At 46.1% G+C, this 27,084-nt stretch overlaps 1 protein-coding gene across 1 annotated transcript in view; it reads right to left on the bottom strand.

Moving 5' to 3' along the window:
• Nucleotides 1–25,376, bottom strand: part of HDAC9 (histone deacetylase 9) — a 1,002,499-nt gene extending 977,123 nt beyond the window's left edge. The window contains exon 1 of the mRNA XM_051853225.2: nt 25,266–25,376. The gene's annotated coding sequence lies outside the window, so the exon portion shown is untranslated. The remainder of the gene's footprint in view (nt 1–25,265) is intronic.
• Nucleotides 25,377–27,084: the final 1,708 nt, after the last annotated feature.

Below are 27,084 nucleotides of genomic sequence, written 5' to 3'. Positions count from 1 at the left end.
CAAAAAGTAATCTGAGCATAATATTATTTAAAGACACTCACAATTCCCTAACTTGCTTATCCAACATAAATGTGCATACAGAGGCATCAGTAACATGCTTGGTCCATCACGTGAAGTTCTTCAAATTAGACTTCCCAAAGAGTGACCACTGCCAACAGATATTATGTCACTAAGGTGGGGGAAATGAACCAGTGTTTAAAGAAATTTAATACAAATTATGAAGCAAAGTGGGGGAGGGGGGGAAGGTTATCTACTCCCAGCTTTTCAGAGCTGTGACATCTGTGACTTGCGAAGCTTACCTGAGGGACGCAGAGTTCCTCAAGTTCTCCTAACATCCTAATCCCTTCTCTTGCACATATTAATGTGGGACTGATGTCCTATATACATTGGAAACTCTTGCTGGGGTGCATCTTCAAGCTGTAGGACTTGTTATCTGAAATCACAGATACCATCAACTCTGGATGAGCTGACAACTGCCCCGTGCTTTCTGCCCCCCACGACAGCTGGGGCTTGGAAATGATCTGTGCCCCAGAGATCCATGAGGCTGAAAGCCTGGTCCCCAGTGTGACGATACGGAGAGGTGGTTGATCTTTCAGAGGCGGGGCCCAGAGATTTGGTCATGAGGCCCCACTGTAATGCAGGTCTCACGGGGTGAACTGGCTCCCAACACGGTCGCCTTTTGTGAAAGGCTGAGCCTGACCCTCCCTGGTCGCTTGCTTCCTCCACCCCAGACATGCTCCCACCAAGCAATGCTAACCACCATGCTGGGCACGCAGTCAGGGGTCCTTGGGTGCTGGCACCAGGTGAAATAAACCCCTTTCCTTTCTAATAATCACCAGTCTCGGGTATCTTATGAAGAGAATGAATACCTCCTTTATCCTGACAACAATTTTGCAGTGCGAGCAGCATTAGCAGCTTCAGCTTGTAGTTAAGAGCAGGGGAAAAGCTAGGAAAGCTCAAGAAACCAGCCGCAGACCACACAGCTCCTGAGCAGTCACCGGAAGTCACCTGTCCTGGCCAACACCTGAGCACTGAGGGCGCTCTCACCTGTACTGCCTGTGTCCTGGGACACTCAGTTCCTGCACACATCGCCTGTTTCCACCTGGCTGGTTCCCACCCAGGATTTTAAGGTCCATTTTACCCACTTTCCCTGGGATGCCTTTCCTGCTAACCAGCTAAAAATACCCAGCCCTACAGTATCTCCATCCTTTGATGGAACTTACAAATGTACTAGCTCATATACACTGCTCAGAGGACAGACTCACCCGGCCTAAAAGGGGGAGAAAACGCCTGTGACCGCGTGCTTTGTCCTGGTGACAGACGCGGTGGGGTCCAAGCACCAGTGTGCTGTCTGCTCAAGATAAACAGCCTCATCCTACCTTTGAAAAACAGCTTTCAACAGCCCCCAGTGTTTTCATTTGCATCTCAACCCTGAACAGAAGAAAATCGGTCATCATTATAGATGGAGAACTGGAGCTTTCTACAAGTGAATGGGGAGACCACACCACCCAGCGCAGCACCGACACACAGTAGGTACTTAGGTGGGCACCGAGTAAATGTTTGAGGAAGCCCCACTTAAACGCTGGTCTTTTTCACACCTCAGCACTCCTCCCACGCTGGCGCACTGTCTCCTTATATAGCGGACACTGGTGGTGCCACCCACGTCCCTTGGCCATTACTACTTGAATGTCTGCCCACAGACTTCAACTGGCAATGCTTTTCCTTCCCCGCCTGAGGGTTTTCTCTGGACCTACACTGCAGGCTGGAAGCAGCCCTCTGCTAAGGAGGAACCTGCTCTGTGCTGTCACACCCGGCTCCCTGCTTCTCAGGGAGAGCATTCGGAGGCTAATGTTCCAAGCTTCCCCCAGAAGAATTAAACTTCAGTGGCTCAAAAAATGGTAGCTGGGGGCCAGCATCGTGCAATAGCAGGTTAAGCCACCACCTCCAACACCGGCATCCCATTTGGGTGCTGGTTCAAGCCCCAGGCTGCTCTGCTTCTGACCCAGCTCCCTGCTAACGCACCTGGGAAAGCAGCAGAGGATAGCCTAAGTGCTTGGGCCCCTGCCTCCTATGTGAGAGACCTGGACAGAGTTCCTGGCTCTGACACGCGACCTGGGGAGTGAACCAGAGGATGGAAGGTAGAAAAGAAGTTTCAAAACTCAGTTGAGCCGGCGCCGCGGCTCACTAGGCTAATCCTCCGCCTAGCGGCGCCGGCACACCGGGTTCTAGTCCCGGTCAGGGTGCCGGATTCTGTCCCGGTTGCCCCTCTTCCAGGCCAGCTGTCTGCTGTGGCCAGGGAGTGCAGCGGAGGATGGCCCAGGTGCTTGGGCCCTGCACCCCATGGGAGACCAGGAAAAGCACCTGGCTCCTGGCTCCTGCCATCGGATCAGCGCAGTGCGCCGGCCACAGCATGCCGGCCGCGGCGGCCATTGGAGGGTGAACCAATGGCAAAGGAAGACGTTTCTCTCTGTCTCTCTCTCTCACTGTCCACTCTGCCTATAAAAAAATAAAAATAAAATAAAAAATTAAAAAATTAAAAAACTCAGTTGAGAAATCATGTATGAATAATTAAGTTTAATCCTATGTCTCGCAGAGAAAACATTAATCAGCTACTATACAGCGAACAAATCCAAGACGCGAGTCAATGTTAGCATATGAATTTTCATTTAGGAAACTTCTGGCATTAAAAAAGGATTTTTTTTTTCAAGTATAAGAAATATTTTAAAAATCCTTTGGGGAAAGTGTCATTTTAATGACCATTTTGGGCCTTAAACCTAACACCTCCCTCAGGTGCTTAAGTAGAGAAAAGTGAAAAATCTTACATTTTTTCTTCTCTTCTTTTTGAAATAGCTTTATAAAGGAGTGGGGGGAGAGATAGGTAGAAAGAGAAAAGAGACAGAGACAGAGAGAGAGAGGGAGAGAGAGAAGTGTCTCCCATATACCTATATTCAATATCCACTCAGTTATTCAAACTCTCCGTAACATTTTCAATGGAGAATTCCTGGTATTTAGTTGTGCAGTTGCTTAAAAACAAAAAGCCCAGGAGCTATCCCTAGAAGCACTCCAGTCGAGGCAGAGAGACAGAAAAACAAACAGTCACCATTTAGGGCCACAAGGGCTGCCCGAGGTTTTTGGGGGCACAAATACCCTAGGTTGTGCACAGGAGACGGAGGCTGCAAGGCTGAATCAAGACCCTGACGTGCGAATGAATGGGTGTCTGACGCAGAAGTCAAGACAGGGCTCGGGGTGCCCGCATCCCATAGATGAGGGCCTGGGTTCCAGGCTCAGCTCCGCTCCTGATCCCGGCTTCCTGCTAATGCACACTCTGAGAGGCAACAGGTGATGGTTCAAGTATTTTGAGCCATGCTGTCCACAGGGAAGATCTGGATCCATTTATGGCTCCCTGGCTGCTGCAAGCATTTGTGCAGTGAACCAGCCAACACAAGATCTCTGTCTCACTATCCCCCCTCTTCCTCTCAAATAAATAAAAAATGAAAAACTATATATCCTGACAATTACATGGACCCAGAAATTTAAAGGGCTGCTTCTTAGATTTTCTGTTTGCACATATGGATAAGTGCATCTCCTCATCTTTGTTTTTAAGATTTATTTATTTGAAAGAGTTGCACAGAGAGGAAGAGACACAGAGAGTGATCCATCTGCTGGTTTACTCTCCAAATGGCTGCAAAGGCCAGGGCTGGGTCAGGTCAAAGCCAGAAGCTTCTTCTGGGTCTCCCATGTGGATGCAGGGGCCCAAGCACTTGAGCCATTCTCCACTGCCCTCCCAGGTGCATTAGCAAAGAGCTTGATGGGAAATGGAGCATCCAGGTCTCGAACCAGTGCCCAAATGTGAGGCTGGCACTGCAGGTAGCAAGCAGCTTCACCAGCTGCACCACAGTGCCGGCCCGTCTTCTCATTTTGCAGGGTGCATCAGTGTGGCTATGCAGAACCAAGCTGATGCCCTCCTAAGAAACCCAGTCCTGGCATAGTAGAGGGTACTCCACGGGAGCTGAGGCACCCACCAAGACTCAAAGGCAATGCAGGAATTCAAGAGATGGGTATGAGGAGGGGATGGCAGGGAGGATTTTCCTTGTGGAAATGTGGCACAGCCAGAGGGCAAGAACACCGGCACGGAAAAGATCCGAGTGCCCAGAAATGAGCCCGAGAACAGCAAAGTCAGAACACGAAGGACCTCGATCGTTAAGTGGCTTTGTTTTGTTTTGTTCAGATATTTTTTTCCCCAGATATAATTCAAATACCTAAAAAGTCACTCTGTTAACCTGTACAGATCAGTGATTCTTAAAGCATTCACAGACTTGTCAACCACCAGCCCTACAGGATCCCAGAAAACTGTCATAACCCCAAAGAAAAATCCCATATACAGGAGTCACATCCCATTTCCCCTCTCCTCAGCTCCTGACAACCACTACTCTGCTTTTTGCTTCTAGATATTTATTATTATATAGTTATACCTATTTGGAAGGCACAGAGAACTCCTTCCGTCCACTGGTTCACTTCCCCAAATGATCGTAATCATCAGGAACAGGTCAGGCCAGGCCAGTGTCAGGAACCCCACCCAGGTCTCTGTGTGCATGGCAGGGATCCAAGTACATGACCTGGGTCCCCCAGGTGCCCACTAGCAGGAAGCTGGAATAGGAAGCAAAGCAGAGCCAGGAAAAACCCAGGCACAGGGCCCACCCCCATGTCTCTGGACATTTCATATGAATGGAACCATAAAATGTGTGGCCTTTCCTCCAACATAATGTGTGTAAGACTCATTGATGTCAGCACAAACCTGTAATTCAGTTCTTTTGAGGACCCAGTAATATTCCACTGTGTAGCCATACCATATGTTGTTTAACAGTTCATCAGGTGGTGGAAATTTGGGTTGTTTCCACTATCTGGATATTATAAATGGCTATGAAAATTCAAATGTACATTTTTGTTCGGAAATATGTTCTCAATTCCTTTGGGTATAAACCTGGCAGCAGAATTGCTGGGTATATGGTAACTCTGTTTACCATTCTGAGGAACTGGTAAAGCTGTTTTCCCAGGTGGCTGTGCTATTTTGTATGCACACCAATGCTGAGGAGTTGTACAGAAGCTGCGCAAACCTTGAGGCTGAATTAGAAATACTTAAGAACTTCAATTTTAGAAAGTTCATGCTAAGATGGACACATAGCCAAGCAGTTAACACCTGCATCCCATATCCAAGGGCCTGAGTTCAACCCCAGGCTCTGAATGCCAACTCCAGCTTCCTGCAAATGCAAGCCCTGGGAAGCAGTAGTGATAACGCAAGGAATCAGGTTCCTGCCACCCATGTGGGACACCTGAATTGAGTTTCCAGCACCCAGCTTTAGCCCCCATCCAGTCCTGGCCTCACTGCAGGCTTTTAGGGAGTAAACCAGCAGAGTTCTCTTTCTCTCTCTCTCTCTCTTTCTCTTCCCTTCCCTCCCTAATAAACTTTTTTTTTTCAAGCAGGCTGACATTTATTTGACTAGTCCTTGAGGATTCACTGAATAGTCTGCCCTAATAAACTTTTAAAAAGATAGAAAGCTAATTCTAGACATGGTGTGGAGGATGAATAGAGAATCTGGATAAGAGACATTAAGATCAGAATTCCAACAGGGGTGTGGCACTGTGGCATAGCGGGTAAAGACGCCACTTGCCATGCTGGCATCCCATATGGGCGCTGGTTTGAGTCCTAGCTGCTCAAATTCCAATCCAACACCCTGCTAATGGCCTGGAGAAGCAGTGGAAGATGGCCCAAGTCCTTGGGCCCCTGCACCCACATGGGAGACCCGGAAGAAGCTCTTGGCTCCTGGCTTCAGATTGGCCCAGTTCCGATTGTTGTGGCCATTTGGGGAGTGAACCCACAGATGGAAGACCTGTCTCTCTCTCTTTCTCTCTCTTTCTCTCTCTCTTTGCCTCTACCTCTCTGTAATTCTGCCCTTCCAATAAAATAGATAAATATTTAAAAAAAAAAAAAAAGAATTCCAACATAAGAAATCCAGGTAAGACAACCTGATTGTTTCATTATGATAGTGGCAGTAGGGATGGGAAGAAATGGAATTCAAAACGAAGGGCCCAAAAAAGGAAATGGCCCCAAGAAAAGAACAAGTGAAAACTTAAATCATACAGGAAGATAAGCACCATACATTTCAACACCTAAAATACCAGGCAAAAAATGAAAATAAATAAAACATACAAGACATTAGCAACAGGGAGCAGTAGGTATTTGAACAAAGCAGAAAGAATACGGCTCATCTGGCCAGCGCTGCGGCTCACTTGGCTAAACCTTCGCCTGCGATGCCAGTATTCCAGGTTCTAGTCCCTGTTGGGGCGCCGGGTTCTGTCCCGGTTGCTCCTCTTCCAGTCCAGCTCTCTGCTGTGGCCCAAGTGCTTGGGCCCTGCACCCACATGGGAGACCAGGAGGAAGCACCTGGCTTCTGGCTTCGGATCAGCGCAGCGTGCCAGCCATAGCAGCCATTTGGGGGATGAACCAACAGAAGGAAGACCTTTCTCTCTGTCTCTCTCTCTCTCACTGTCTAACTCTGCCTGTCAAAAAAAAAAAAAAAGAATACGGCTCATCTGCAGGAAGGAGCTGTGAGCTGTGACTCAGCTCCAGCCACCTAACAATGCAACAGGGAAGAGAGGTACACTGCAGCCGAAGCACCTCCTTGATCCACAAAAGCCAAAGTCTGGATTTTATGCTGGATATCTTGATTTTTCAAATATTGCCAACTAATTCGACAATTTGACCTTGCTTTAAATTCTTTGTGCACAAGCTGCCAGCGTGTGACCTTCCTAAGGGGAAAGTGAGTCAGGACCAGAACGTGCCACATGCCAGGCGGGGATGAGTGAGGACCTCATGAGGGAGACAAGGAGAGAGAAGAGGCAGAGGGGGAAAGCATCAGGGTGCAAGACCCCAGGGCACAGGGACGGGGACAATCACGTCCAGAGGAAAGGTACCAGATAATGGGAAATGGCACAGGGAGCAACCTCACACTGACTGCTCACACAGTGGACTCTGGATTCTGACAACAAAGAAATTCAAAATACAGGAAAATGGAAAATATACTTGGTGATGATGAGCAAAGTCGAAGCTGAATAATTTAGGTTTTGCTTCTTCCCAAATCTTGTATTTCTCAAAATTCATGCTAAGGATTGCATGTACAGGATTTATTAAAATTTCCCAAAGGGGGCACAGTGGGTTAACGCCCTGGCCTGAAGTGCCACAATCCCATAAGGGCGCCAGTTCGAGAGTTGGCTGCTCCACTTCCAAGCCAGCCCTCTGCTATGGCCTGGGAAACAGTAGCAGATGGCCCAAGTGCTTGGGCCCCTGCACCCGTGTGGGAGACCCAGAAGAAGCTCCTGGCTCCAGGCTTCGGATCGGCACAGCTCTGGCCATTGCAGCCAATTGGGCAGTGAACCGTGAAACAGCAGATGGAAGACCTCTCTCTCTCTCTCTCTCTCTGCCTCTCCTCTGTGTAACTCTGACTTTCAAATAAATAAATAAATCTTTTTTTCATTTTTTTAAACTTTTATTTAATAAATATAAATTCCAAAGTACAGTTTATGGATTACAATGGCTTTTTCCCTCCCATAACTTCCCTCCCACCCACAACCCTCCCCTTTCCCTCTCCCTCCCCCCTTCCATTCACATCAAGATTCATTTTCAATTCTCTCTATATACAGAAGATCAATTTATAAATTAAGTAAATATTTCAACAGTTTGCACCCACACCGAAACACAAAGTGTAAAATACTGTTTGAGTACTAGTTATAGCGTTAATTCACATTGTACAACACATTAAGGACAGAGATCCTACATGAGGAGTAAGTGCACAGTGACTCCTGTTGTTGACTTAACAATTGACACTCTTGTTTATGGCATCAGTAATCACCCGAGGCGCTTGTCATGAGTTGCCAAGGCTATGGAAGTACTTTGAGTTTGCTGACTCTGATTGGACGGAAGACCTCTCCCCACCCCCACCCCCGCCTCTCCTCTGTGTAACTGACTTTCAAATAAATAAATAAATCTTAAAAAAAAATTTCCCAAAGAAGAGCCAGACAGATTGAATTGTACTGTCCTCCTCAGTTGATGGTCCCATGTTCTAAATAATGAGGTCCATAATAAAAGTTTTTTTAAATAATAATAAAAAATTCTAAAAAAAAAATCTGAGGTCGGGCCTGGCACTGTGATGCAGTAGGTTAAAGCCCCAGTCTGCAGTGCTGGCATCCCACATGGGCACCAGTTCAAGTCCCTGCTCCACTTCCGATCCAGCTCTCTGCTATGGCCTGGGAAAGCAGTAGAAGGTGGCCCAAGTCCTTGGGCCCTTGTACCCATGTGGGAGACCCAGAAGAAGCTCCAGGCTCCTGGCCCAGCTCTGGCCATTGTTGCCATTTCGGGAGTGAACCAGCGGATGGAAGACATTTTCCTCCCCACTTCCCCTTCCCTTTCCTCTCCCCCTCCTCTTCTTTCTCTTCCTCTCCCTGTAACTTTGCCTTTCAAATAAATAAATAAATCTAAAAAAAAAAAAAAAAAAGAAAGAAAAGAAAAACAAGATCCTTTGACAAAGTTTAGCTCTCTGATGCAGGACCAGTTGGTTTTCTTGGACTTACAGTTTTCAAAAGCGACTATTCACATATTTTATATAAAAAAAGTTGGGGGGAGGATGCGTGTAGCCAAGCTGTTACAGCAACTCCATGGCAAGGGGTCATCATGATGCTCCTGGCTCTTTTTTGAAAATCTCACTGCTCTGCCAACCTTACAGTGCTGGCCTCCAGGGCCTAAGACAGTCCAACATCACATCCACACCCCACAAGGGAGAAGGGACAGGACAGAACAAGCCCCACCCTCCATTGGCCCATCGGCAGCAGAATAGACCACGTCTGCCTACACCCCAAGGCCAACACTTGGCCACATGGTGCGATTCCTAGCTGCAAGGGAGGCTGGGAAGTGTCCTCTTGATTCTCTATGAGTTCGTCCCCAGCCACAATCCAGGGGTTCTTGGTCTGAGGACAATGGGGGACAGAAACACTGAGAGAGACCCAGCGGTTTCCACCACATTCAGTGTTTAAAGATTCCATTCCTAAAATCCTATGAATTATTTGCATCTTGGTTCAGTTTTCCAAGAGAATATAAATCGAGCCTAACCTTTACGTTTAAATATTGGAAACACAGCAGTGTAACACTGCCACAGTTCTGGCTTCACAGCACTGATAGCGCCGAAGAGAATTAAAGAGAGTTAAAGTTAATTTTAATTTGTTCTTACAAAATTATTTTCCTACGAATTCTAAAGCAACTATTCGTCTTCTTGCCATGCTTAACAACCAGCTTTCAAAAAGACTACATTAAAAACTTAAATTACAAAATTAAAAAATCATTGACATATTCCTATGGCATATGGAACTATACCACCTCAGAGATTCTTTTAAATTATCACAGTCAATTGTGCCCTTACTGCCAGAAAACTCTTGAAGTCACAAGATGTACTCACTATAGCAAGATGTGCTCCTGAATTTTGACACTTTTATTCTCATATTAGTTCACAGTACTATATTTTCTCATTCAAATAAAGACGGGATTAAAAATATAATTCACCAGCACACAGTTCACTACTGCTTGATATATGAACATTCTAAAGACCTACCCGTGAACTTAGAACCTGCTAAATAAACATAAAAGAGGAACAGTCCATAAAAAACGCTCTGATTTAAAATACAATAATTTATGAGCTGTTTCGTGATCATTCACATCTACTAGATTCAAGAGTATTTTATTTCAAAGCTCCTTGGCTTCTATCCCTTTATAGAAACATGGTACTTCCCTATAGTAGCATCTTTTATCCACTTGAGAGCATGTAAATTATCATGTTCAACAAATTTAACTTAATTTATGACTATGTTGCCTTTAAGAATGGTATCGAATGGCTAAGTCAGTAATAAAACCATCAGGCATAACGCAGGACATAATTGATGATGAAAACATTTAAACTTGGGCCACCCGTGTGGGAGACCTGGGTTGAAGTCCTGGCCCCTGGCTTCAGACTAGCCCAGCCCTAGTCGTTGTGAGCACTTGGGGAATGAATCAGTGGATAAAAGACCTCCCCTCCCTCCTTCCCTCTATCCCTCCCTCCCTCCCTTCTTTCTCACTCTCTCTCTCTCTCTCTCTTTCAAATAAAATTAATTATTGAAAAATATCTTTATAATACAAAGTATTCACTAAAGACAATCTTGAAACTACAATATCACAATAACACAGATAAGACTGAATATTAAATCCTTAAATAGTCTCCAAATGATCCTGACCACCAAGAGCTTACACAGAAGAGAGAAAGAATGGAAGACACTCGTTTCTAACCATAGAGTAAGAGGAAACGGAATTGCCCTTCTGCCTGAAAACAAGTGCAAGTTTTATACAAAATGTGTCAATAGCAACATGTTTTCAAGACAAGAGATAGCAGGCAATGACCACTGAGAGATGGGAAGTTGATTACAGGAGCCCTGTGACTGGGCTCCATTACACTGCTCACCACCCAGGGGAGGAAGACACAGGCAGATCCCAGCACTACTGAGCCGAGCAGAAGGATCTTTGAAAATAGATGCACCAGGACACCAGTGCACACAGGATGGAATACTGGAGGGGAACTGGCTAAACAGAGAGAGAGCTCCAGAGGTCCCTGGACTTTCAGCAGAGTGCAGATCAGCCCATGTACATACAGAAATAACCCAAGGCCAGAGACAGAGCCACATGATTCGAGGGAATAGTATTCAGCACTCATTAGAGCCAGGAACTGTGCCTCTCCCCACCAGCCAGACTGGAAAGCCTCATAATCCACAGGTGTTGGACAAAGTACTCAGAAATTAATTCTAAAACAAGAAAGGGTAAAAGTGTTTTCAAGTAACTACCACCATTACAGAAAAAAAGAATTAATAAGACTTATAAAGATGTAAAAAACCTAGCACCCTACAAGGTAAAAATCACGATGTCTGACATCCATCAAAAATTACCAGGTGTGCAAAGAAGTAAGAAAATACAACTCATAACAAAGAGAAAAATCAACCAAACAAAACTAACGATGAACTGCAAACAAGGTCATTAATAGTTATTATTCATCTTTATTATTAATAAAGTTATTATACAGCTATTCTATACATTACAAAAGTAACAGGAACACAGAAGTTCTCTTAAACAACCACATTCAACTTGAAAAATAAAAATTATAATGCAGGAGATGAAATCACAGTAAATGAGGTTACTGGTCATGATCTTGAAGACACAACAATAGGAAAAATCAAAAATGAAATGCATAGAGGGAAAAAAAAAAGAATGAAAACAAAACCATCAGTGATCCTCATACACATGCCATTGTAGTCCCTGACGGGAAGAGGGGTAGAATCCCCCCCCAAAATTTGGAGAAATAATGACTAAATATTTTCAAATATGAGGGAAATTGTACGCCCATAGGTCCCAAGAGAAACTCAATGAACCCAAAGCCCAAGAAACACAAATAAAACTACATCAAGGCATATAATCAAACTGTTTAAATTTAGTGATAAATAGAAAATGTTATAAGAACATTATCTATAGAAGAGAATGAAGATAAAGATGGCAGCAGATTTTTCCTAAAAAATAATGCAAGTAAGAAAGAAAACAGTGGAACAATTATCTTTAAAGTATTAAAAGCAAAAAAAAAAAAAAGCAATGTACAATTCTATATCCAGTAAGAATCTCACAAAAATAAGATGAAAAAAAGATGCCCTCAAATCTCAAAAAAGCTGAAAGGACTGAAAGGATTTACCACCAGCAGAAATTGTCAAAAAACCAGTCGTTCAGGTAGAAGGAAAGTGCGATCAGATGGAACTCCAGGTGTACGCACAAAGGACTGAAGAGCACCAGACAGTTAGTTACATAACACACAACACGTCTTATGTGAATCTCTTTAAATATTTATTTACTGCTATTTAAAATGTTTCAATTTATCGGATAGGCAAAAAGATGGAGGCAGAGAGGGCTTTTCCATCAACTGGTTCACTCCCCAAATGCCCAGCAGCCCATGCACATTAGCAGGAAGATGACATTAAGAGGCAGAGCCAGGACTCGAACCAAGCACTCAACTAAGGGACGCAGCCTCCCAAGTAGTGTCCTAACCACCGGTCCAAACACCTGCCTCTATTTCTTACTTTAACAGAAATAATGCAGTGTGCGTGAACAGACATGAAACAGAGTATGAGATAAATCTTACTGGGTTTTCAACAGTTTCTTGAAAAGTATAAATTCACAAAAGGATATTTCAGATCTGTTATTCTAGAGAAATTAAAACTGTAGCCATTATCCTGAAACCCCATTCCATCTGACCTTACACTTGCCCACTGGGGTTGAGTACTTCTTAGCACTATATTTTTGGATTTGTTACACTGGTTTACACAGAGAAAAAAGTAACTTCAAAAAGGCATTCTTGTAAGTCAACAAGTTAACTCGACTGTAAACAGCCTTGCTGGAACTTTGGAAATGAAAGTAAACAATTCACTGTAAGATCACACAAATGTTTAATTTAATTTAGGATTTAAGAAAAATGGATCCAAAAGATAGTAGGAGATTAAAAAATATATGTTTATAGCACCAGTCACAAAACAAACTTCCCTTCCTCATTTCCCCAACTTGCCAAAAAAGAGCTTCAGGTTTGATTCACATCCTTGGGGCATCTTAGGAGAATGATCATCAGTAAGGTGTCAGGGAGAAAATAACCAAGCAGTACAGGCATCTCACCATGAAGAGGCAAGCAATAAACAGATCAAACCACACTTGGGGACTCCTGAGTACAAAATTCTACAGATTGTTTCTGAGTTGTCTCCTGCTGTGTGAAACTATTCAAAAGCGCATCACAAGTTCTCTCAAGGAGAATGAACGTGGAAAGAAGAGAAATACAGAGGAGATGCATTTTAGGGGTAGTGAGGGAAGGGTAGGTTCCAAGATGAAAATCCAGTATGGACAGAACGGCCATGGAAAGGAGGGTGCGGCATCCATACAGTGTGGGTTACAGTCCCCTGTGTGTGTCACCCTGAACAGGACTGCTCTTGCACACCAAGTTTGGGAACCACTAAGCTAAGCTAAGATAATGAACAAAAGACATGTCTTCATGCTGAAGTCTGTGAATCCATTTCCTGCTGTCTCCAACAACTATTAAATCTCAAGCAGCAAACAGAAAATGAATGAGGGCTTCTATCAAGTGTTTCTGATTATCAGCAGAGTTTATTTCAACTGATCTGCACCACAAGCCTCGATAACCAACACGTATTATTATATTCAGTGTTCTGACATTCAGTATTCACACAACACGTGTGAATACACCCAATACCAATGCTCACTGTGTGTAGGCCAGGTTTTAATCCAAGTCTCGCTCTAATGGAGCCCAAGTTGCATAAAAGTGATTGGCCACTTGCAGACGGAATCCCTGCTTTTCTAGGTGGGCAGTCCTGTGGTGTGTGGGTTGCATGCACTTCAGCAACAGCTGTGAAACTCAGGATGGGCTTTCACCTTAGGTAAGGATTGAATGCTGAAGAGTTTACATGTGTGGGATGTTCCTTTGTCTTTCCTCCATACCAGGCAGGCTACAAGGGCAATATAAGCCAATAAATCAATAGGACAGAAGGAATCATCAAACCTGTTCAGAGTGTCAGCAGAACATAATATCAAATGTAGGCCAGAACAGCAAAAACACCAGCAAGGATGATAAAGATGATGATATTACTTACTACTAAGAAAACAGATAACCCAAGCTTAATTGGGCTTACTAGGAAATCAAAGGGCTAAAACAGAGAGCCTAGGGGGAAACAGGGAAACCCAGGCTGCTAAAGACAAAAGAGCAAGGGAACCCTACTCTGTACAGTACTGAGCATCAGGCCTCTCTGAGAGAGACAAATAAGAAAATGATAAAACCCCTCAGATCAGCTGGTGGGGTAAGTGAAGAGATTGCAGGCAGTGTTATGGGTCATTTGGGGAATGAACGAAAGAAACCTGATGTGACCAGCCAGTTACAACAAAATCCAAAAGCAGCATCCACTTAACACCAAAAAAAATGGTATTCATGAGGGAGAGGTGGGCAAATGAGCCTGAAAATGGAGACGGTTATCACCTGGACCTGTGCTGCCTGCTAGCAATGTAAGGCTATTTAATAATTAAAGTTAAGTCAGGGAATAAATTCAGGCCCATGGCTGCACTGGCTACGTCTCAAGTGCACAGAGGCCATGTGTGCCTGGTGGCTTTGGTAATGGAAAGGACAGAGAAGGAACATTTCCCTCATCGCAGAAAGACCTACCAGACAGCACTGATCTAGACAGTTATTAGAAGCACCCTGTATATGAGATGAGATTTTAGAAATCTCATGCATCCTTTCATAATTGAGCATTTCTCAAGGGCAAGTCACTGTATGAGGCATTCAGAGATGACAGATTAAAACCAAAGAGTCCCCCACCTTCAAGGAGCTCAGGACAATGGAAAATAACAAGATATAAATAATAGGCCAATCAGCAAGCTGTTATTGGGCACCAATTGGACAAAATGTACTTAATGCTGTGGCAGAAAGCAAAGAACAGTAAGCGTGTTCTCTCTGACCTCAAGGAGCTTCCAAACAAGTTAACAACACACGACACAGAGCAAGATGCAAAATGCTGTAAGTGCTATTAAATTTGGGGCTGTGTACTTAACACTGAGAGCCACAGGTCTGATGTGGAATTTTTCTCCTTTTCATTGGGATAATAATCTAAATATAAACTGATTCTAATTAATTTCTGAATAAGCAGCTTAAAACCATGTACTACCACTGAATTTTCATTCCTTGGTTTGTTGGTGAGGTTTTTAATCAGACATGTGTTAGGTGAAGGCCAAATAATACAGTTTGCTAAGCAAGTAAAGCTCAGTAGAGAAAAGTGCAGATGAACTGAGGCACAGGAGAACACATGATAGCAGAAGCCTTCAAAAGTACCTGCACCACAGCGGTTGAAATCATGTTGAACGCAGCTGAAATCTCCATGCACACAGTCCATCTCCTTGTAGTTTTGATAAGTCTGTTCTCCATTCCAGCAGCCGGTAGATGTGGCTTACACATTTGGTTGAGAATTCAGTAGTTTTCAAGAAAACAAAAGGACGTTACAGAGTTCTCAGGTGCTATCTCATTAGAACTGACATTTGAGAATGACGCATTTATTAGGAGGAACTTGGTCACGTATGAAGTCTCACTGCACTGAACCAGCAAAGCAAGCCTTGCAGTTAAGTCTGTTCTTAATCTACTCTAAAAGGGCATTCTTCTGAGTTTATATTAGTATAAAACATAGCAAGATTAAACAAGAACAGAATCTAAGGTTGAAGCGTCATACTCTCAAACCCAACATATGCAATATGTAATTTCAACAACACAATATCATGAGTAACATGATTCCATGTTGTTCCTTTTCATTTCATCACCTCAGTTTTCACATTTATATTTGTTCACTGGTTTTCATTTTATAACTTATGATACAGATATGCAAACGTATTTATGTTTGGTCCTCTGTTCCACAAACTTGAGTTAGATATTTAATAAAAAGAAGTACACTGCACAGAGAAGTAGTCTTAGCTCAAATCAGCCCACTCCTCCTGCAGCACAGCACTGTATCTGGAGAGGGTACCTGCTAGGAAGCCAAACCTTGTCTGCCTCTCTGTCTAGGAACCAGGGGCTTGGGATGGGAATCGTGTCATGGATCTCCAGTGGACCACAGAGTAATTGCAAAGAGACCACAAATACCTATGTGAATCATTCTGTATATTAAATATTCTCTATTTCTCCAGTACAAAGATGCTGTGTGGGTAATAAAATGAAATGGCCTTTAAAGACCTAACATCTACTTTTTTTTTTTAATTCAAGCTTCTCTCAATCAATACTAGAATTCAGTCTGTAAGGCTGTGGGAACCACGGCCATATCCTAACTACTCTAGGAAAGAAGAGAAGGGTGACATCACCAGGAGCTGCAGTCATCAGAGACAGCATCACAAAAGAAGTGGGACATAAGCTGGGCCTCGAAGAAAAGCAGAGCAGAGAAGGTACAGCTGCCTGATGGGCGCACTCTCCAAATAAACCCCCAGAAGAATGAGAGTCTCATTCTGGCTCTGATAGAACCAGAGTCCTGGAGGCCAGATATTCAGAAAAAGCACTGAGAATGAGAGAATGAACGAAACCTATGCTATTCAGGACTCTTATCCTGCAAGAAGCAGAAACTCAATTTATGCATAGTTTATTGCTTTCATAACATAACCTCAAACCAATCAGTGGTGGAACTGGGCTCCCAAGAATGGTCAGATACAGGGACCGAAACACTGTACTTGTCTCCTCTCTCTCTCTCTCTCTCTCTCTCTCTCTCTCTCTTTCTCCCTCCTTCCCTCCCTCCCTCCCCATCCTGACTTTTCTTTACATGATGATTTGTTCTCTCTGGCTGGCTCATTCCATTTCTCTAAAAGATAAACCACCTGCAAGCTCCAAGCCTACAACTTAAATCCTTGAAGACTTACTAAGTATAAATTAAGGAGTGGCAACAATTAAAAAATAAAGGTATGCTGGATACAGACTGAAAGAACTGGTGTCATGTTAAGGGTTTTGAGCTTTGGGAGCCAAATGGGACCTAAGGTAGTTTAGGATATATAAAAGCTGGATGAAGGAAAAAATGCTGTTTTTAAGATTTTCTGGGCTGTACTGTGCTCTGAAAAAGGTTATTCCACTCAAGCCCAATGGGGCTGGGGTGGTTCACTCTTCCTTTCTTTTTGAAAGGTACCATTCTGAAAAGACAGACATGGGAACATACAGTGGGCTGCAGGTCTGCACCTGAACTCACACAATCCAATCAGAGTGCTTCCTTAAGGTGTTCAGCTTAAAATGTTTACATTTTGACTCAAATATCCAGAGCAATCTTGAAAGGCTTTCTCATACAGACTGTTGGGATGCAGAGTCTACAGCTCAGTAAAATTAACAGAAAAAGATATAAGACATCCTGGGTCCCACACTGAACTTGAATTTCACAGTAGAGCAGCAAGGGTATCTGGGCCAATGATTCTGATCAATGGAAGTAGAACCATTTAAAGAAGAGATTTAAGTACATAAAACAGAAGGAAAAAAGTAGAATAGCTATGAATAGAATTCAGATGTACCACAGAGTAGAAAGAGGGACGGAGTAATAGAAGAACAAAGGAAGAATGTCTCAATAGGCCTTTCAAGTAGATCAAAACAGTGGCATCTACTGAAAAAGCTATAGAAAGAACCCTATGGCCAAAGAAGCAATGAATTCATAATGTTTCCTGCTTCAATTCAACAGTAGAAATCTACATACAGGAGAGAAAGGAGATGCAGAGTGTTTGATTTTAACCAAAATGATAAGTAGAAATAAAAACGCAATGCCTCCACTCCCTATTCTTACTTTCAGATCTAACAGAGACCTATAATCTGTACTTCCTGCAGGGAAGATAAAAGGCGGCATGATACAGCACACTCTCTTTCCTCTCTTAACCCTCACCTTCCAGTACCCAGGTTTCTCTGGGTGAATGACAGAGCCCAAGAGCAAGTTGATATTCACTCTAAAGAATTAACAGGCTTCACTTCTGGAAACTTCGAAACATACCGATTAAGCATAAAATGTGTACTACAGGGGACACAAATCCTGATGATACCCCTGCCTGAATGAGCCCAGGCAAGGTAGGTGACCTAAGTCTGCATTTACCTCAGAGTGGCGGGAAAGAGAACAAGAGGAAACAGGAGCTAGGCTGCCGGGGGTGGCACAGAGATTAGATAAAATTGTTCCTATAAAGTGCTAGGTTAATGGGCTATATGTTCAACAGGCTCCCAAACCCCTCCCTCCCCAGCACCCACAGTCACTAGGCCACAGACACAGGACAGGGGATCTGCAGTGGGCCTTGGTTCTGTTTCGTCCTTAGCCACGCAGGGGAAGCCATGCCGTGGGGCTCCAAACCACAGGGCTGGGTCCCTGCGAAGTTGGTGGGACCAGTCCCCTGAAGTCTCTACCATGTAGAATATAACAGTGACTAAGTCATCCCCGAGAAGGAACGTGCGGCCTGGATTCATCTTCGCTTCCACTCCTTTCTCAGCACAATTCCTAATCCCTGGCTTCCATCCCTCTGCTGAACCCCAGAAAGGCTTTCTTTCCAAGGAGCTGCACATCTCAGACACTTTTCAATTCACTCTGATCTCCAGATGCTTATCACACCCTGTGTGGGTCGAAAACTTAAACATTTCCCAAAGCAATCATTGCTCACGTTCTTTCTTTTTTCCTCAGTGGTGAACACCTGACATTGTTTTTTGCTGTAAATCACTGAATCCCATATATATGGAGAATCCTCCCTCTCATGCTACAGAGCCCTCTTTCTGCTATAGAAGCGCGATGGCATGCCAGCAGCAACAGGATCTCGCAGAACTGGTTCTGCAGAGTGGTTTTGAGCCTTATTTTGAAATGAGTGGTTTGTAAAGGAGATCTGCTTACCACATAAGAGATCCTACTAGCAGGTCAATGTGGTGGGCACATCCTACAGTGACCTACAATGAGTCCCGTCCTTGTTCAAGCCCCTCCCCTTAAGCTGAGGTCAAACACACGACTTGCTTCTACTCAACAAAACATGGCTACATGATGGATGTCACTCCCTTGATTATATGACAGAACAGGATGTCATTATAAAAGGCGACATCATTCCCACCATTACAATATGCTGTATAAGACTGTCTTGCCAGAGCAGAGCAAGACAGCAAGCCATCACGTTGTCACAGTACCTATGAGACGATCACATGGTCAAGCACAGCAAACAGCATCCAAGAGCTCAGAGTGGTCTCTGGCTGTCAGCCAGAAGGAAAAAGGAGACCTCGGTCCTACAACTCCAAGGAGATAAATTTTGCTGACAACACAAGAAGCTTGGAGGCAGATCCTCCCCCAGCTGAGCCTTGGATGAGACTGTAACCCTTGCCAAAAGGCAAAAGGACCCAACTGAGCCTTGAGTGGTCTCCTGAGCAAGAAAACTGGGTAAATAAAACCGTAGCTGTCTTAAGCTGCTATGTTTGTGGCAATGCAATATTCAGCATCCTCTAGTAATTGTATGCAATGCTAAGGTTAACTAGTTAGTTTGCATGACTTCTTTCCAAGTACCTTGAGTGGTCCACAATCCATGCAAATCTTACCCTCACTGCACCTGAAGGAGGCCAGTGCACAGCCTGGCCCTGGTTTCTGTAGAAATGAGAGGGCACCATCTCCAGCAACCTCACCTCTCCTCCACCTTACCGTTAGCACGCTAGACTCTGCTGCAGCAAAGAATGAAGAGGAGTCTTCCGTGTTTGAGGCTCTAAACAGCATTCAGTTATAGTAAACAGCAAACCACACTGGAACAGACACTTATTTTTAATCAGTACTTCACATTTAAAATGATTTGGATGAGTTCCTATAAGCCATACATTGACAGAGAGGGATATTAAATATATATATATATATACCTTATGTGGTATACATTAATGTAATAAAAGGCTCCGAGTACTGTCTGCTTACTCAGAGATGCCAAAAATATTTCCATCAAACACATGTACGCTTCCATAAGATTATATGTGAGCATTTTCCATGAACCTGCGAAGCTTTTTTCCACATCCTAGATAATATATTCTGCTTCTGAATCTCAAAATACAATAGCAGAAGTCTATCACCCTGGCTGTTACAGATCATGAGGGCATTAACCTGACAGATTCTGCTGAGATATAAAAGAGCCCGGATTTGGTGGGATGAAGAAAAAGATGAACAAGTAGCTTTAAGATCTACATGGATAGAAAAGACTAGGAAATCCCATAAACCCTCAGCTTACTTCGATGTCTGTAAGTTCAACCAAAGAAGCAGAGCCACTAAGACAAACAGGAGCTCCTGGCATCCAGAACGTGACCCCCAAGTGCGACAGGCTGGCTCTGGAGTGGACTGTCCACTGCTGCCCTCTGTCAATACTCTCTTCCCCAGACCTGGCTTTGCATGCTCTCACTGGTCAGGCTGATGATCCCCAAGCTTCAGAGTGATGCTGATCTATCTCACAGGGTGCTGAGATCAGTCAATTGCACGGTGCACGGTAGATAAGATCAGGTGAGGCCGGGGGGGAAGAGCAATGCGTAGGCTATTGATTGACTGCAAGAATGGTTACCCTTGAGACGTAGCAGTGCGTGTGTGTTTAGCACTACTTTACTAGAGTGACAGTTCTCTCTCATCAGCAGGCAGTAGTAAGGGTCCATCCCCTACTATTGTACCGACTGGTCTAAAATCTGATCTGAGGGACAGGACTCTGGTCTTGTGGTTAGGATCCCAGTTAGGTTGATGGCATCTCATATGAGGGTGTGTGGGTTCAAGTCCTAGCTCCACTGCCAGCTTGTTGCTAATGTGCACCCAGGACGTTGGGTCCCTGGCATTCATATGGAAGACCTGGACTGGGTTCCCAGCTCCCAGCTTCAGGTGAAGCCACTGAAGGCATTCAGGGAGTCAACAAGTAGATGGGAGCTCACTCTGTCTCTCTGCCACTCAAATAAACAAACAATAAAAGTTAAAATTTGATCTAAGGAGGTTAGCCTCATGGCTAAGATGCCTACATCACACATCACAGATCACAGAACCTGGGCTCAATATCAGGCTGCAACTCCTGACTCTAAGCTGCCTACTAACGCACCCTGGGAGTCATGGGTGATGGTTCAAATTGGGCTCCTGCCACCCAACTAGGAGTCCTGGAATGAGTTCCTGGTTCCCGGCTTCTAGCCAGTCCAATCCTGACCATTGTAGGCATTTGCAGAGAGACCCAGCGGATGAGATTGTGATGTCTGTTTGTCAATTAGTTGTTTATTTTTTCTTAATTTAAAAATTTTCAGAGGCCGGTGTTATAGCATAGCAGGTAAAGCCGCCACCTGCAATGCTGGGGTCCCATATGGGCGTCGGTTCATGTCTCAGCTGTTCCACTTCCGCTCCAGCTCCCTGCTAATGGTTTGGGAAAACACCAAAGATGGCCCAAATTTTTGGGACCCTGCTACCCACGTACGAGATCCAATGAAGCTCCTGGCTCCTGCTTTTGGCTTGGTCCAGCCTTGGACATTATGGCCATCTGGGGAGTCAATCAGCAGATGGAAGTTTCCCTCTCTCTCTCTTTCCTTCACTTTAACTCTGAGTTTTAAATGAATAAAATGTTCTTAAAAAATAAACTGAGCATCACATCTATATATATGTGAACTTTCAAAAGCTAGAGGCCAGCCATTGTGGTGCAGCAATTGAATTGGGCCATGACTTAGGATGCCCTTATCCCATATCAGAGCTCCTAGTTCAAGTTCAAGCTTTTCCACTTCCATTCCAGCTTCCTGAGGTAGCAATGAAGCTTGGGTGCTTGGATCCTTTCTACCCATGTGGGGGACCCAGCTGGAATTCCAGAGTCCTAGCTTTGGCCTGGCCCAGCCCTAGCTGTTGAAGGTATTTGAGGAATGAACTAGTAGATAGAAGATCTCTTGAATGATCTCTCTCTCTTCTCTCTCCCTCTCATTCCTGTCACTATGCCTTTCAAATAAAATAAAATAATGACCTAGGAGCAGGGCCAGCACTGTGGTGTAGTAGACTAAGCCTCTACCTGCAGCACCAGCATCCCATATGGGTGTGGGTTTGAGTCCCGGCTGCTCCACTTCCAATCCAGCTCCCTGCTAATGTGCCTCGGAAAGCAGTGGAGGATGATCCAAGTCCTTGGGTCCCTGTACCCATGTGGGAGACCCAGAAGAAGCTCCTGGATCCTGGCTTTGGACTGGCCCAGCTCTACCCATAGAGGCCATTTGGGGAGTGAACCAGCAGATAGAAGATCTCTCTCCCTCTCCCTCCCTCCCTCCCTCTCTCTCTCACTCCCAGTCTCTCTCTGCTCTCCCTCTCTGTAATTCCACCGTTCAAGTAAAATAAATAAATCTTAAAAAAAAAAAAAACCTAGGAACTTATCTGTTTACGAAATTGTCAAAAGCCAGACACAGGCACCACTTGGCTCTGTGACCTGTGATGCAGGGCACATGAATGGCATCCTCTGCTTCACACTACTCACTCAGTGGAACCTTGGGTTTAGCAGTGTACCTGCTTCCTTTTTCCTAAGATGAGAACAACGACTCATACTACCTGTCTCTGAAATGCTTTCAAGAAGCCTAAGAGTTATAATACAGCAAGATGGAAAGCAAGCATGCATATATGCAGAGGGATACAATAAAAACTCAATGTGATGCAGGCTTTAAAAGCCCCCACCAACTTAAACATTAATATAAACTACATTTTCACACAAACCAAAAAAAAAAAAAAAAAAAGTCCGCTACAGCAAAAATAAAAAGTCACATTTGGATAACAAAAAAAAAGTCCCTAACTACATTATTTCACTAATGAGAAGGTACAGATGCTACGGACAGAAGGGTTTTATGATGTCCATATGTTTCTCAAATGACTCTCCTTGTTAGCTATTTCTCCATCTCTCTACTTAAGAGTAGCCCACACCTTCCCCACTGAGCAGTTGTAAATTATAATATGTTGTAATATTCAAACAAGTTCAAAAAAGTTATTCTAATAAAAAGAAATGAAAATATCAATCCAAAAGTCCTTATGTGCAGATACAAATAAAAAGATGAATTACCGGTGCTACTTAAACTAATTAAACAGGTTTTTATCTGGCAACTGGCCTTCAGATTTAAAACTCTTTACAACCTCAAATAAAAGTTCATCTGTATCCTAAACATATAAAATAGTTATGCACATATGGTGACAGTAGCTTCACCAAGCAACTCTTTCTACTACAATAAAAGGCATGGTTAATTTGGCCACAAAACAATCATAAAAATCTATAAGCACATATAAAACTGCCTTTTAATTTCAGAAGAGCATCATTATTTTTACAGAAACTGGAGTTTAGTATGTCGAACAATCTCTAGCCAGAGTGGTGGTCAGACTTCCCAACAAAGGCTGGCCCAATAGGCACAGGAAGAGAATCAGGAAGACATTATGGGTGGGGGAGGGGAGACAAAAAAACTTGTCTCCTACCTAATAAATTGGTACTTAGCTTAAAACTCTTTAACCTCCCTCTGAACAAGCTTATGTGCCTCTAACCGCCATCCATAGTCAAGCGCAGATTATCATGAGTGGCGCAGAGCTGAGAGAGCATCCCTCTCCCTCTAGCTGGCAGCCATCCGAGGTCAGACTGAGGAATGCCACGGGTACATGCACCTGTTCTGTAGCTGAATCATACAGCAACACATCAGCTTTTTCCTGCACCAAAAATGACACAGTCCCAGAAAATGCAGTTCCTCTGGAGATTTGCCCACTCAAACAAAATAGATGGGAATAAATTAGACAAGTTTTACAACTGCCTAAATAGTTTGCTTTTTCAGAAATACAATATTCTTATTAAGCATTTTAAATACGAATGGTTTCCATCAATGATTTTGAGTTTGAGTAATTGGTCCAAACTGAAACAGTTGTTTCAAAAGGATAAGCAAGACTAATTATGTATGGTCAAAGGCAAATATATTCATCAACCAATTTTCAGTCACAGTAATTTCCACAGTAAACATTACAAGCACCAAGTCGTTCAAACGACATGGTTTCCAAACATGATTTTTAAGTTGTCCCCATTTATTAACTGCAACTTACTCTGTGCTGTCACTAATTATGAGATTTAAAAAGATTTCTGGGGCATCAGAAAATAACATCCAGACCTTTCCAAATGTCAAAAGGTTTTCTTTCCAAAGATCTGAAATGTTGGGTTTTTTTTTTTCCTGTAACATAGATTCTCGCTGTACTTATTGCCTTTTCCGAGATTTCAAAAATACCAGCAAGACTTGAAAACATGATTGTGGTCCAAATACTTTCAATTCTTAAATCTTAACTCTTGATGAGAAATTTCAGGGTTCAGTTGGATAGGCGTTGTTAGAGAAACAAAATTAACATCACTTTCTCCTCTGGCAGAGTTAAACTTTTCAGCCCATCTTATCCTTTTCCCATGTTTCTCTCTCTCTCTCTCTCTCTCTCTCTCTCTCTCACACACACACACACACACACACACACACACATACACACCACTCACATGTAATGGGATATCTGTAGCTGCCCCATTTCTCACAAATTCCGAAAAAAAAAAAAAGAAAAAATAGCTATAGTTCATGGAGAAGTCCTTTTGAGGCAATGACACATACCTGGCAGGCAAAACAAACGCCACAAAGCTTCCTGGAATCACCCGCACCAGAGACCACGCCGCAGGACCCGCATCCTGGGCTCCGCGCCACACGCGGGCCACCTCTCCCCGCCGCGCCCGCCGCGCCCGCCGCGCCCGGGCTCTGGGAGGCGGCGGCGGCGGCGGCGGCGGCGGCGGCGGCCCGGTCCCCAGCCGGCCCCAGCGCAATCCTCGGACCACCAACACCCGCGCCTCGCCCAGAGCCAAGAGCGGGCGCCGGCCACTGGCCCACCCGGGCGCTCCTCGTCCCCCGGGGCGTCTGACGGGGCCGAGTCACCGTCTTAAGCTCGCGGGTCTTCGCTCTCCTCCCGCGCTGGCCAAGAGACGGGCGTGAACTCCCGCGCCCAGCAGCCCCCTGAACTTTTCTGCAAACCCCAGGGTTCTGCCACCCAGACTCGGACCCGAAGTCCACGGAACCTCCGGGGCGCCCCCACTTAACTCCTGCTCCCCTAAAGCAACACGTTGGCAGAACAAACTTTTCACGCAAAGGCTCGGCGGCGACGCGATCCGGGTGCGTTCTCTGGGAGCGGAGGAGCCGAGCCCCCCAACGCCTTGTTCTGCCAGGGTCTCTCCGCTCCCGCTCCCCAAAAACAACAAACGTGCACAACACCTCACGCAGCTTCCAGCCGCCCGCGCCCAGGGCTCCTCTCCCGCCCCCGGCCTCGGTGGCTGCCAGGCGCGCGACGCGCGGCGACGGGGTCCCGACCGAGATGCTGCTCACCTGGCGGGGCGGGCGGCGCGCGGCCCCGCACAACCGCAGGACCGCGGCCCCCCACGGCCCCCCGGGCCTCCGCCAGCGCCCGCCGAGGCCGGGCCGCGGGGCCGCTCTCACCTCACCCGCCGCCCGGCGACCCTCTAACTTCTCCCCCTTCTCCAAACAGCCATCTTTCGACGAGGGGACTCTGAGAATGGCGAGGCAGCAAGCAAAGCGGGCAATGAAAGTTGACTCGGGGACCCGCGGCTTGCTCGTCCTGCCTCAGAGACTTACCGGCCGCAGCAGGCGCCGCAGGAGCCGAGCGCGGCGGGCACGGCGGGGCCGGCTCGGTGCGCGCTGCGCGGGGTGCGGGACGCGCCGCCACCGCCACCGCCGCCGCCGCCGCCGCCGTGCGGGGGGAGCTCCGAGCTCGGAGGGCAGCCGCGAGCCGCGAGCGGAGCGGGGGGCGGCGCACGCAGGCCTGGCTAAAAATAGCACTTGTAGGGGAGGGGAGTGAGGGACGGAGGTGGGAGGGAGACGGAGAGGCCCGGCCGGGAGCCCCTGCGCGGCGGAGGCTGGGCGGGGCCGGGTGGGGAAGACAAGCGGCCCCGGCGAGCGCTGGAGCCCCGCAGGCCGGGAGGATTGGGGTGGGGGGGACACCTGAGCGCGCGGCCGCGGCGCGGGGACGGGCGCGCGGGAGGCGGGTGGGAGAGCAGTGCGGGCCGCCCGGGGTGGCGTGGCGGAGCGCCGGAGGCTGCACCAGCGCTGCCTCCCAGGGGAAGGGCCGGGCCGCACCGCACCGTGCCCGCGGCGATGGGCAGGCTGCGAGCGGCCGAGCCGGTGGCCGCGAACGCGGACGGTGCGGGGGCGGAGCCCGGCCCCGGAGCCGCCGCTGCTCAGGTGCGCGTTACAGCGCCAGGCCGCTCCCCCTGCGGGTCGGAGGCTTGGGCTGAAGTCCGGGGGGGGCGCGCCCTGTGGGGCGGACGCCGGTCGGGCCGGCTATGATTCGGAGCTTGAGGAATCAATCCAGGGCTTTGGAAAAAATAGGCTACGTTTGGTTCGCTGGAGAGCCAGATGAAAACGTGAGATGCAGCGGTGACTGTGGCTGGAAAGAGGATTTGGGTTTGCTGCTCCCTGAAGCTGAACAGAGAGCATCCTCAGTGTCCGAGCAGCCCAGATAGGGGAAGAACCGTTCGGCACAAGGGTCCGCCGCTGCTCAGGGCGCCTGCATCCCACATCCGAGTGCCCGGGTTGGGGTCCTGGTACCATCTCCTGATTCTAGCTACCTGCTAATGCGCACTCTGGGAGGCGGCAGGTGATGGCTGAAGCCCTGCCACCCACATGGGCGACCTCCATGGAGTCCAGGCCCCTGGCTGTGGCCTAGTCCATCCCAGGTTGTTGTGGGTATTTGCATTAGAGGAGGGAACCAGTGGTTGAAAGAAAATTCTCACTCTCTTGACTGCCTCTCAAATAAGTTAAACGGTTTTTGGAGGCAGTTGGGTAAGAGAATTAAAGAGATAATCCCTTCACTGCTCTTCTTACCTTGTGAGTTTGTTTCCTCGCTGCTCATAACTGAAGACTGTACCAATCCCTATAGATTTCTTTGCAGAAGTGAAGCTAGTTAAGCCACCACTTGGCCAACATCTGATATCTGAGTGCTGGTTTGAATGCCAATTGCTCGGCTTTTGATCCAGCACGCTGCTAATGTGCTTAGGAGACAGCAGATGATGATCCAAGTGCTATGGTGTCTGTCTGCCCCTTGGGAGACCAGGATGGAGCTCCTGTCTCATGGCTTTGGGTCAGGTAGTGGCCATCTGGGGAGTGAACCAGCAGGCAAACGATCTGTGTGTTTGTGGGTGGGTGGGTGTCTGTCACTCCTCCTTTCAAATATTTTTTTTTTTAAAGTGTGGGAGTCAGCGCTGTGGCATAGTGGGTAAAGCTGCCGCCTGCAGTGCCAGCATCCCATATGGGTGCCAGTTCAAGTCTTGGCTGCTCCACTTCCAATTCTGCTCTCTGCTATGGCCTGGGAAAGCAGTGGAAGATGGCCTAAGTCCTTGGGTTCCTGCAACCTCATGGGAGAACCAGAAGAAGCTCCTGGCTCCTGGCTTTGAAT

This window comes from Oryctolagus cuniculus, chromosome 16 (assembly GCF_964237555.1).
Source record: "Oryctolagus cuniculus chromosome 16, mOryCun1.1, whole genome shotgun sequence".
Lineage (NCBI taxonomy): Eukaryota > Metazoa > Chordata > Mammalia > Lagomorpha > Leporidae > Oryctolagus > Oryctolagus cuniculus.
Note: the sequence above shows the minus strand (reverse complement) of the source record. Positions and strands in the feature narration are given on the sequence as shown.